Source organism: Mastomys coucha, unplaced genomic scaffold (assembly GCF_008632895.1).
Source record: "Mastomys coucha isolate ucsf_1 unplaced genomic scaffold, UCSF_Mcou_1 pScaffold17, whole genome shotgun sequence".
In the NCBI taxonomy this organism is placed as follows: Eukaryota; Metazoa; Chordata; class Mammalia; order Rodentia; family Muridae; genus Mastomys; species Mastomys coucha.
The window spans coordinates 31676090-31685316 of record NW_022196899.1 but is presented as its reverse complement, the minus strand read 5'-3'; positions in this window follow the sequence as shown (position 1 = coordinate 31685316).

Sequence of the window (9227 nt, the reverse complement as noted above, 5' to 3'; positions counted from 1 at the left end):
CTCTCTCTCTCTCTCTCTCTCTCTTTCTCTCTATCTGTCTACCTAGCAGCCTGTCTCTTTGCACAGCAGGGGCTTGCGGCATCTCATACCTCAGACTCTCTGAAGCAGCTAAAAGCCTTTGAGAAGAGCCTAGGGTACATCCCCACCACCCAGCAATATGCTGGTCAGCTTAGGGGACTTTGCTGTGTCCCAGCTCACACCCTGACCCCCACAATTATGCCTGTCAATTCAGCACGCCTTTTGTTCTAGTTCTGAACCTACGCTAGGAAACCAATCCCTACCTCCTAATCTCATGTCATGGCATGTTTTCCATTTGAGAATCTCCAATTAATTTGTAATGGTGAGTTCGAGCCTGAAGTTTGGACCCCATCTATATATAGCTATAGTTGATTATACTACTCTTATCTCCCCAGCAGCAGCATATGATACCTGCCCCAATGTTCTGGATTCTCAAATGAAAGACACACACCTGCAGCCTTATATTTAATATGCCTTAATCAGCTAAATGATTGGACCACTTCAATCTTCCACATTGCTAGCCCACTCTCCCCTCCAATAATTCCTGAATTACTACTTACTAATACCTATATTCCATCCTGGCTGCCCCGGATCCAAGCCTACAGTCTTCCTGGGCCACAATCCCCTACTCTTACTTGTTGGCAGTCTCTCTGTCTTTATGTCCTACACCCTCAGGCCTGGACCTTCTCCTTCCCTGGCATGGTGCCCTTTTCTCCTTCATCCAGGAATCCTAGGAGTCCTGCCTCTGTCTTCCTGCCCAGCACTGGCCACAGGCAACTTTATTTACCAATCAGAGTCAGCTGGGGACAGGGACCCTCAGTGTCTCACACACAGGACTCTAGTGCAATTTTGGAAATCCAAATAACATAATGCAAGCATTAAACCAAATCCACAGCATAGAATAAAAATTTTATTTTGCTTATTTTGCTCTGTTCTTTTATTTTTACTTACTTTTAGATATATATGTGTATAATATGTATGCTTGCATGTATATATACATACATGTGAGTATGTATGTGTATAGATGCACATGTTCATTGAAGCCCAATACTAATGTTGATGGGGTCTCTTCCTTGATCACTCTCCACTTTAGATATGGAGAGTGGGCATTGGGCTTTTGGAGAATGTTTTGAGATTTACAACTTGCAAACTTTGCCTAGCTCAACTTGGTTCATCTCAATTGATAAACATAGTCTCCTACTGAGCCTAGAGCCCATCAGTTCTAGGTCACCGACCGACCCAGCTTGCGCAGGGGAGTCTGTCTCTGCCTCCCCAGGACTGAGATCATGGGCAGCCACTACAATGCCCAGATTTTACGTAGTTCTGGGATATAAACTCCAGCCCTCATACTTGTCAGGCTAACACTTTATCTACCAAGCATCTTCCTGGCTCACGAACAGTGCTTGTTTTTATTTTCTTATTTTATTTATTTATTTATTTTTGTTTTTTCAAGACAGGGTTTCTCTGTGTAGCCCTGGCTGTCCTGGAACTCACTCTGTAGACCAGGCTGGCCTCAAACTCAGAAATCTGCCTGCCTCTGCCTCCCAACTGCTGGGATTAAAGGCGTGTGCCACCACCACCCTGCTTGTTTATATTCTTAAGCACATAAAATAAAAATTGTAGACCACATGAAGTGCTTATCACTTAGAAACTTGAATTCCCTTTAGGGTCCTAGAAAATCCCCTGCCTTAAGGTCCCACCAATGAGCTAGTGACTTTGCTGTGAGTCTCCTGCCTCATATTCCCTAGTCATTCAATTTTGCAATCCTTGTTAACATTAATAATAGAAATTATTTGACTCAGTTGAGTGCAAAGTTGACTGTTCCCAAAACACATTCATTTTTACTTTTCAAGCGATAGGAATCAGGACTAGGAATTAAGATGTTTCAGAGTAGTGCATAATTGTGCTAAGTCTGAGAGTACCCTGAGCTGGAGAGAAGCCCTGTCCATGCATACAGATGTGTGTTTGCTCTGAGCTACTGGGCTGATGTGTCCCTCTTTGCATCCAAACATTTGTTAAAACAAAATAGAGAAACCCTGAACACGATCCACTCTCTACCTTAGTTAGAAAAAGATACCCACACACCTCTCTTTTGCTTCCAGTAAATGGTTATTGGTGTTTTATGTCCCTGAGGCCATACTTAAGTTTTTTAAGAGACACAAAAATAAACATAAACTCCATGTGCTGTTCCCTGTTTGCAAGAACTATGACCTTCGACTTTTCTAAGCTGAAGCCTGGCCATTGGGCGGGCGTTTGGAGAATGTTTTGAGATTTACAGCCTGAAAACCCTCCCTGGCCCGTCTTGGTTCATCTCATTTGATAAATGTTAACTGTTAAACAAAGTGACTGTACATCCTCTGCAAAACACCCAGTAGGTTATCTGGCTTTATAGCAAACTGGAGTTTGTTTGCACAAAGAATTAATGAGAGAGGCATCTGAAGGACTTCGGTCTCCTTTTCTTCCCTCAGACAAACTATTTGCAATCCCAATACTAATGAAGGCAAACACAAGAGACTGATTTTCTAATGTTTCTAATGTTTCTAATGCTTAGTCCTGCTAGCTGTTAAAAGAGAAAAGGATGCTTCTTCCAAAGGCTCTTTTGAGGGACTTGATGTCTGGCCATTGAAATTTCTATTAGTGTTTATACAACCCAGGGAACTCCAGCTAAGACTAGGCCAGGTTTAGAAATTCATTTAAAAAAGAAAAAGAAAAAAGAAAAAAGCCATTTCCTTAAGTAGTATTTCTGCCTTGTAATTTAACAGGTAGTCCTATGACCACTGGCCTGTGTTTTCTCTTTCCTGGAGAATCTATCTTTAGTGTTAAATCAATTGGGACTAACATGGTTCTAGAAATGTTCTGAGTTCACGAAAAGCCTCCCTACTAGTGCTCCAAATGCATTTTAATAAATCATCATTGGACAAGAACATTGGTCACAATTGCCAAGCCACCCACGTGGAGTAGGTAATGGACAGGCCAGTCATCTTGCATGAGGTAGATCATGAGTCTTCAAGGATACTTGGAGAGGTCCTCCCACCAGCTCCATGTCAGAATCTGGGCCACATCTGAGACAAGCATTTCTGACCCCTTTACAACAGAATCCCAGTCTCTGTTGCAGAGTTGCCAGCATCCTAAGGGGAGACAGGTGGACTCTTAAATAAATTTTCTCAAGAAAAATAAGATAACTTGACTTGGTAATAATTCATGGGCAGGTTCAAACTGGTGCTATCATAGGTCTAAAATCCTTGGGATTATATTATAGTGATTTGGGTACACCACACATTTACAAAGAAAAATATTCAAAGTGTAGCATTTACACTACAATGGAGAGTTAACAGGAAAATTCTCTGTGCCCTAGGCATCTGTTGGTTGTCTCATGGTAAAGTCCCCAAACACATTGGAGAATCTGAAAATGAGTTATGAGTGTTATTTTTTTTTAATTTAAACAAAACAAAATAAAATAAACACAACAAAACAAAGCAACAAAAACCAGGCAGCCCCAAATTTCTGACCTTTGCTGTGGTGAGAAATGGCTGTTTCACTGTATTTAAATACACACATCCAGTGATAAGTTCCCAAGTAAAAGAGGCATTTTTTAGTGAGAAAATTATTGTTCTGGAAAATAATTCCTCCCGCTGTGCACTGGTCCCACCAGGAGAAACCTGTTCTCCCCAGGAGTACTTTCACTCCGGGGCTCAGAGGTGAGATAGCCACTGTCTCTCCAATAACTGTCTGGAGCGGGGCCAGCCAGGAGCGCGCCCACGGAACACAGGAACAGTGCAGCAGTTGGGACGGGGTCCTTCCGGTCTGCCATCTGCACCCACAGCCTGCTGTGCACGGGTCCTGCCAGGAGAGAGCTGGTCTCCTAGGAGTGCTGACACAGGCTTACCGACCCACAGAAGGAACAAGCTCCAGCCAGAGACGACAAGAACATCTAACACCAGAGATAACCAGATGGCAAAAGGCAAACACAGGAATCTTACCAACAGAAACCAAGGCTACTTGGCTTCATCAGAACCCAGTTCTCCCACCACAGCAAGTCCTGGATAACCCAAACACACCGGAAAAGCAAGATGTAGATTTAAAATCACATCTCATCGTGCTGATAGAGGATTTTAAGCAGGACATAAATAACTCCCTTAAAGACATACTGGAGAACACAGGTAAAACAGGTGGGAAATAATTCCTGCTATCCAGACAGAATTTTAAAAGCAGATGTTTGGCAATGACCTCGTGGTTGTGCAGTTGCATCCCTGAGAACACTTTCAGTATGTCAGTCACTAGCTTCCTGACCTGTAGACTTTGAAAACCAGATGTCACCTGGTTTGTAGAAATATACGCTTGTTGGTTTGCTAACAGAGTAAAAGGTTTGCATCTATACTCGAATGAAACATATCGTTTGGGGTTTTTTCCCTTACATGCTCCCCCTCTCTTTGACTTCAGTGAGTTTGGAAGAAATATTCCCAGGCTTGAACTTTGAAACTGTGCCTAAGGGGGATGCTGAATGTTATTTGAAGGTCTGGTTAAATCAGGAACCCAAGTTACTGGCTTTGTGACTATTTTGCAAGCAGGTTCTCAACCATTGATTAAGGAACTTCAATGGTTTTAGATGAATTAAGAGGTTTAAATACGTGTGTGTGCGTGTGTGTGTGTGTGATATCTGCTTTAGCAATACATATTTGCTCTAATTTACCTTCTGTTGCTGTGATAAATATCAAGAGCAAGAGCAGCCTGGGTGGAGGAAGGATCAGTTTGAATTACAGGTCACAGGGAACCTGAGGTTGAACCAGACACTGAGGAGGGACACCGCTTCCTGGCTTGCTTCATACACCAGGTCTTTGTGTCCAGGGATGACCTTGTCCACAGTGGACTGGGACCTTCAACATCAACCATTAATCAAGAAATACCTCACAAATATATCCACAGGTCCATTTGATCCATTTCGAACCAAACAATTCTTCAGTTGAAGGCCTCTCTATTCAAGTGTGAAATGTTGACAATACAATTAACAAGAACAATATTTTTCTAGAAAACTGACTCACCAAAGTATTGGTATCAGGACCTCCGGACTAGAACCCACCCCTGGGTAGGACTCACCCCTACAGTTGAAAGAGGTCTATTACACAGAGCCCAGTGATCTGTGGTAAATAACCATCATCATAGGCTGACAACATCATCCATGTCCTCTGTATACACATATGATAATTAAATTCGTGGGATATCCTATAGAATTGCTTTAAAACTCCTGAGTTCAGGGCTTCTTTCAAACAATAATGTGTGAGTGTATTTCCCATGACTAGGCTACTTCATGTTGACATTTATTGTTCTTCTGTTGTCTGGTGTGTAGTCTACCTTTATAGCTACTCCATAAGCATATGGAGAGCAATGTCTAATCACTGGGAGGGATTAGCCACTGAGACATCATGCCAAGCATGTAGTTATCCAGTCTGTCTGCATAGGAAATAAAAGTTGAATGCCTAGCATATCACCATGTCAGAGCTGCATTAAATCATCTGGCTCATTAATTTCACTTTTACTGTGCTTCACCATTGCCTCAAGTTTGTGAGGGCAATGTGACTCATTCTAAACAGATTCAAGAAGGTTTCATCTTGCAAAACTGCAGGTTCATCAGGGTGAACTAATCCTAACTTCTATAACTTTTAAAGTTCATATCTATTTAGTATTACTATAATATATTTACCTGACATATTTTTCTGTTTATAACACTTCTATCATTTTGCTGTTTTTATTAAAAAGTACAGAAATTTATGAAATATAAATTTTGAAATATAAATATAAATTTAGTTGATCATCTTAATCAATATATATATATATATTGAAGTGATTTTATTTATTTTAATTTCTCTCTACTATCTTGTCTTATTTTAAGACTTTATATTCTCATTTTCCAGTTTCTCATAATTGATTACATTATCTTCAGATTCCTCAATATGGATGTACTTTTAGTGGATTCTTTTCATGGTGGACATATGACTTTAATCACCCACTAGCCCGTCCACATGGAAATGTGTGCTAACTGAATGGAAGCAAAAGCCATAAATTTAGGAGAAAACCAAATATTTTAAGCCAGTATTTTTTTTTATTTTAATGAGTTTAGCTTTAGACTTTGCTTAAGTGGGGCAGTTAATATCTAAAGCAAAACACTCTGTTAAAATAAACAGAAGAATTTGTGAAAACTAGTTTCCAGAAATTACCTAAGCGATTTTTATATGATCTGCTTTCTCATTTCTTTAAGCCCTAAAGGTTTTTTTTGTGTGTATGTATGAGGTTATTCAAAGCTCCACAATGAAAATGTCTATATTTATGTAATAGAACACTCTGAATTGATGTTACAAGGATAACTTTCTTGGAGACTCGGTGGCTCATCTTCCTTTAGGCTTGTGTGTGTCTTTTCATTAAGTTTGCATTCTCAGTGGCTTTTGGAGAAAGACGCATGAATTTTATGTGAATAGTTTCTTCTCTGCCTCACCCCCTCTTTCTTCCCCTATTAATTTCATTCTCCTTCACAGTCTCTCTTCCTTTCCATTTCCTCTTCTTCTCCCTCAGTCTCCCCTTCTCTCCATTCCTCTTCCTCTCCCTCTTCCATTCATTCCCTCCTTCTATCTCTCTCTTCCATCGCCCTTAACCCATTCCCTGCCCCCCTTCTATAACCAATGAAGTGCTAGGCATGAGGTTTGAAAGACACTCATCTCTGGCCTGTAAAAGTTGACATCCCTAACCTTGGAGGAAATGAATAGCTCATCAACTTGCATTGAGCAAGAAATAAACTTATGTTAACCTATAAAAGCTATTTGTCATTGTCCCACATTTTAAACCCAGTCCTACGTGGATTCTTTGTTATTCTTGATCTTTGCATTCGTGGTTTTCTACTGAGCTATCTTCATTCCCATTAGTCTCTCAGCATACTGAGCCTACTACTGAGCCCTCAGACACCTCTCACTTCTGTCTTTCAGCACCCACATTTGGTCTCAGCCTTCTCACAATCTCCACTACTTTGCTTATGCATGTCTGTTTCTACACATTACCTATTTTTTCATCAGGATCTTTAACAAATCAGTCATGATTTGAATCCTAATGTCTGTTCCATATCGAGTGTGACTCTTCCTCTTGCTTTCTCTCTTCAAGTTTTTATTGATTCTTGTCTTCCATGGGGCATTTCTGTAGAGGGCAGACATAGCCTGCTCCTTGTCGTTAACTGTATGTGATGCAGGATTCAAATGTCCCAAGCTCTTGTGTCTATCTTCCGCTGTTGACCTCAGGCTTCCTTAACCACTCTCATTTAAAGAGAGCCTGTGTCTTATAGCTTTCTTTGTTGTAATCAACTTTTATTAACTTCAATGCTGTTGGTGTGATGTTAATGTGGAGAAGGGGAATATTCTAGAATTGTCTGGGTGCTTGGTGGGCCAAGCGTTGATCTCATGGTATTATTTTGCCCTCAAGCGCCACCAGAAATCTGACAGTAACCTGGATGAGAACCCTTTTCCCCTTCCTGGATGGAGTAAGACTTAGGAGACTCCTCCGAGAACATGACACAGACTGTCTTCCCCTCACCCAGCCACAAAGGGTATTTTCATGGCTCATGAAGTCAGAAGATGGGGGGTAGGAAGGATGGAGGAGTCTATGAAACTGCACCAATCCAAGTCCTTTCTCTCCTGGAGGTCCCTCAGCACTGGAATGTTCTTCCACTGACCATGCTGCTGCAGACAACACACAATAGTGTAGACACCATCCATGCCAGGTAAGCAAATCTCAGCTGGAACTCTCACTTTGCCTGGCCCAAAACATGAGGTGCAGCATCCATGTTTCGTGCGAGGCATGGTGACACACACCAATATTCTTAGCACTTGGAGGGTAGAGGCTATGTAGTCAGAAATCAAAGGTCATTCATTCTCAGCTACACAAGCCCAGCATTAGCCTGAGCTGCATGGGACCCTGTCTCAAAGGGGGGCTGGGAGAGAAGCAGGGTTGGGGTATAGCTCATAGGAGAACATCTGCCTGCTCTCACAAAGCCTGGGCTTGAGCCTCTCAGTACTCCATTAACCAGGTGGGCTGGAGCCCACCTCTAATCATAGCTCCTGGTGAGGTGGCAGAAATATGAGAAAATCAAAGTCACCCCCAGCTACACAGCAAGTGCGAGGTCAGCCTGGGCTACACAGCAAGTGTGAGGTCAGCCTGAGCTACAGGAGACCCTGGGTATCAAAATCAGACAAGTGCACAAAATCAATTGTTTTGGTACCCCTCCCCAACCTCCAGCCCATAAATTTTCAGTCTTACTAACTTTTTCTTGATACAAAAGCTAGTGCAAACTTCTAAGCTCCTCCATGTTAGAGGTACAGCTACAAGCCCAACTCTCACACTGCTGCTAAGTCCATTGTGTTCTGACTGCTCTTAGAACAACCTGTGTGTGATTCTCCCATGTTCCTAAAGTGCCTGCAGTCCCTTCTTTCTCTGTCACTCACAAAAGTCAAGCACCTGGAGATCTTCTAACATAACAAGCAAACTGTGTCTAGAAAGCAGAAGAGACTATGAAACAGCACATAGCCCTGGAGACCAAAGAAAGGACCATTGTCCAAAAAGGAAAAACAGCAAACTTTTTCCAAGCCTCAGATATTCACAGACTGACTCATGAGCACCCAAATGAAAGCAAAGACAGGACTGAGGCTGAGTGTCCTCCCGTGTGCCCGTCTCTGGTGCCTCTGCTCCACTGATTCAGAACTATGGGCATGTCTTCCAAATCTCCAGGCGTGTTCCCGGAATGCCTCATTGTGTGCCAAAGTGGTCATCATTCCCTACAGAGTACTGCTGTCTGAGAACAAGCTATCATTCTGGAATAATAAAGGCTATTCACACCACTGACATTTAAAATGCCCGAGAACATTTATGACCAAACTCATATATATTTCTAACCAAGTGTTTGTGGCATTAATTATCAGCACTGCTCCAGGGAAGGACGTGTTCATTGCAGGATGAAGGGAGTTTTTCTATCAAGTCAAAGATGTTTTTATTTGGTAGGAAGTTACCGCATCCTTTTAGTTGGTCTGGCCTTAGATGACATCTTTTTACAGACGTCAGCTTCCTTTTTCATGGCTTGAAACTCAATGACATTAAATATCATACCATGCTAGCTGAAATCTGCCTACTCCTGGAAAATATTACAATTTAGATGTTACTTGAAAAGATTTGAGAGAATA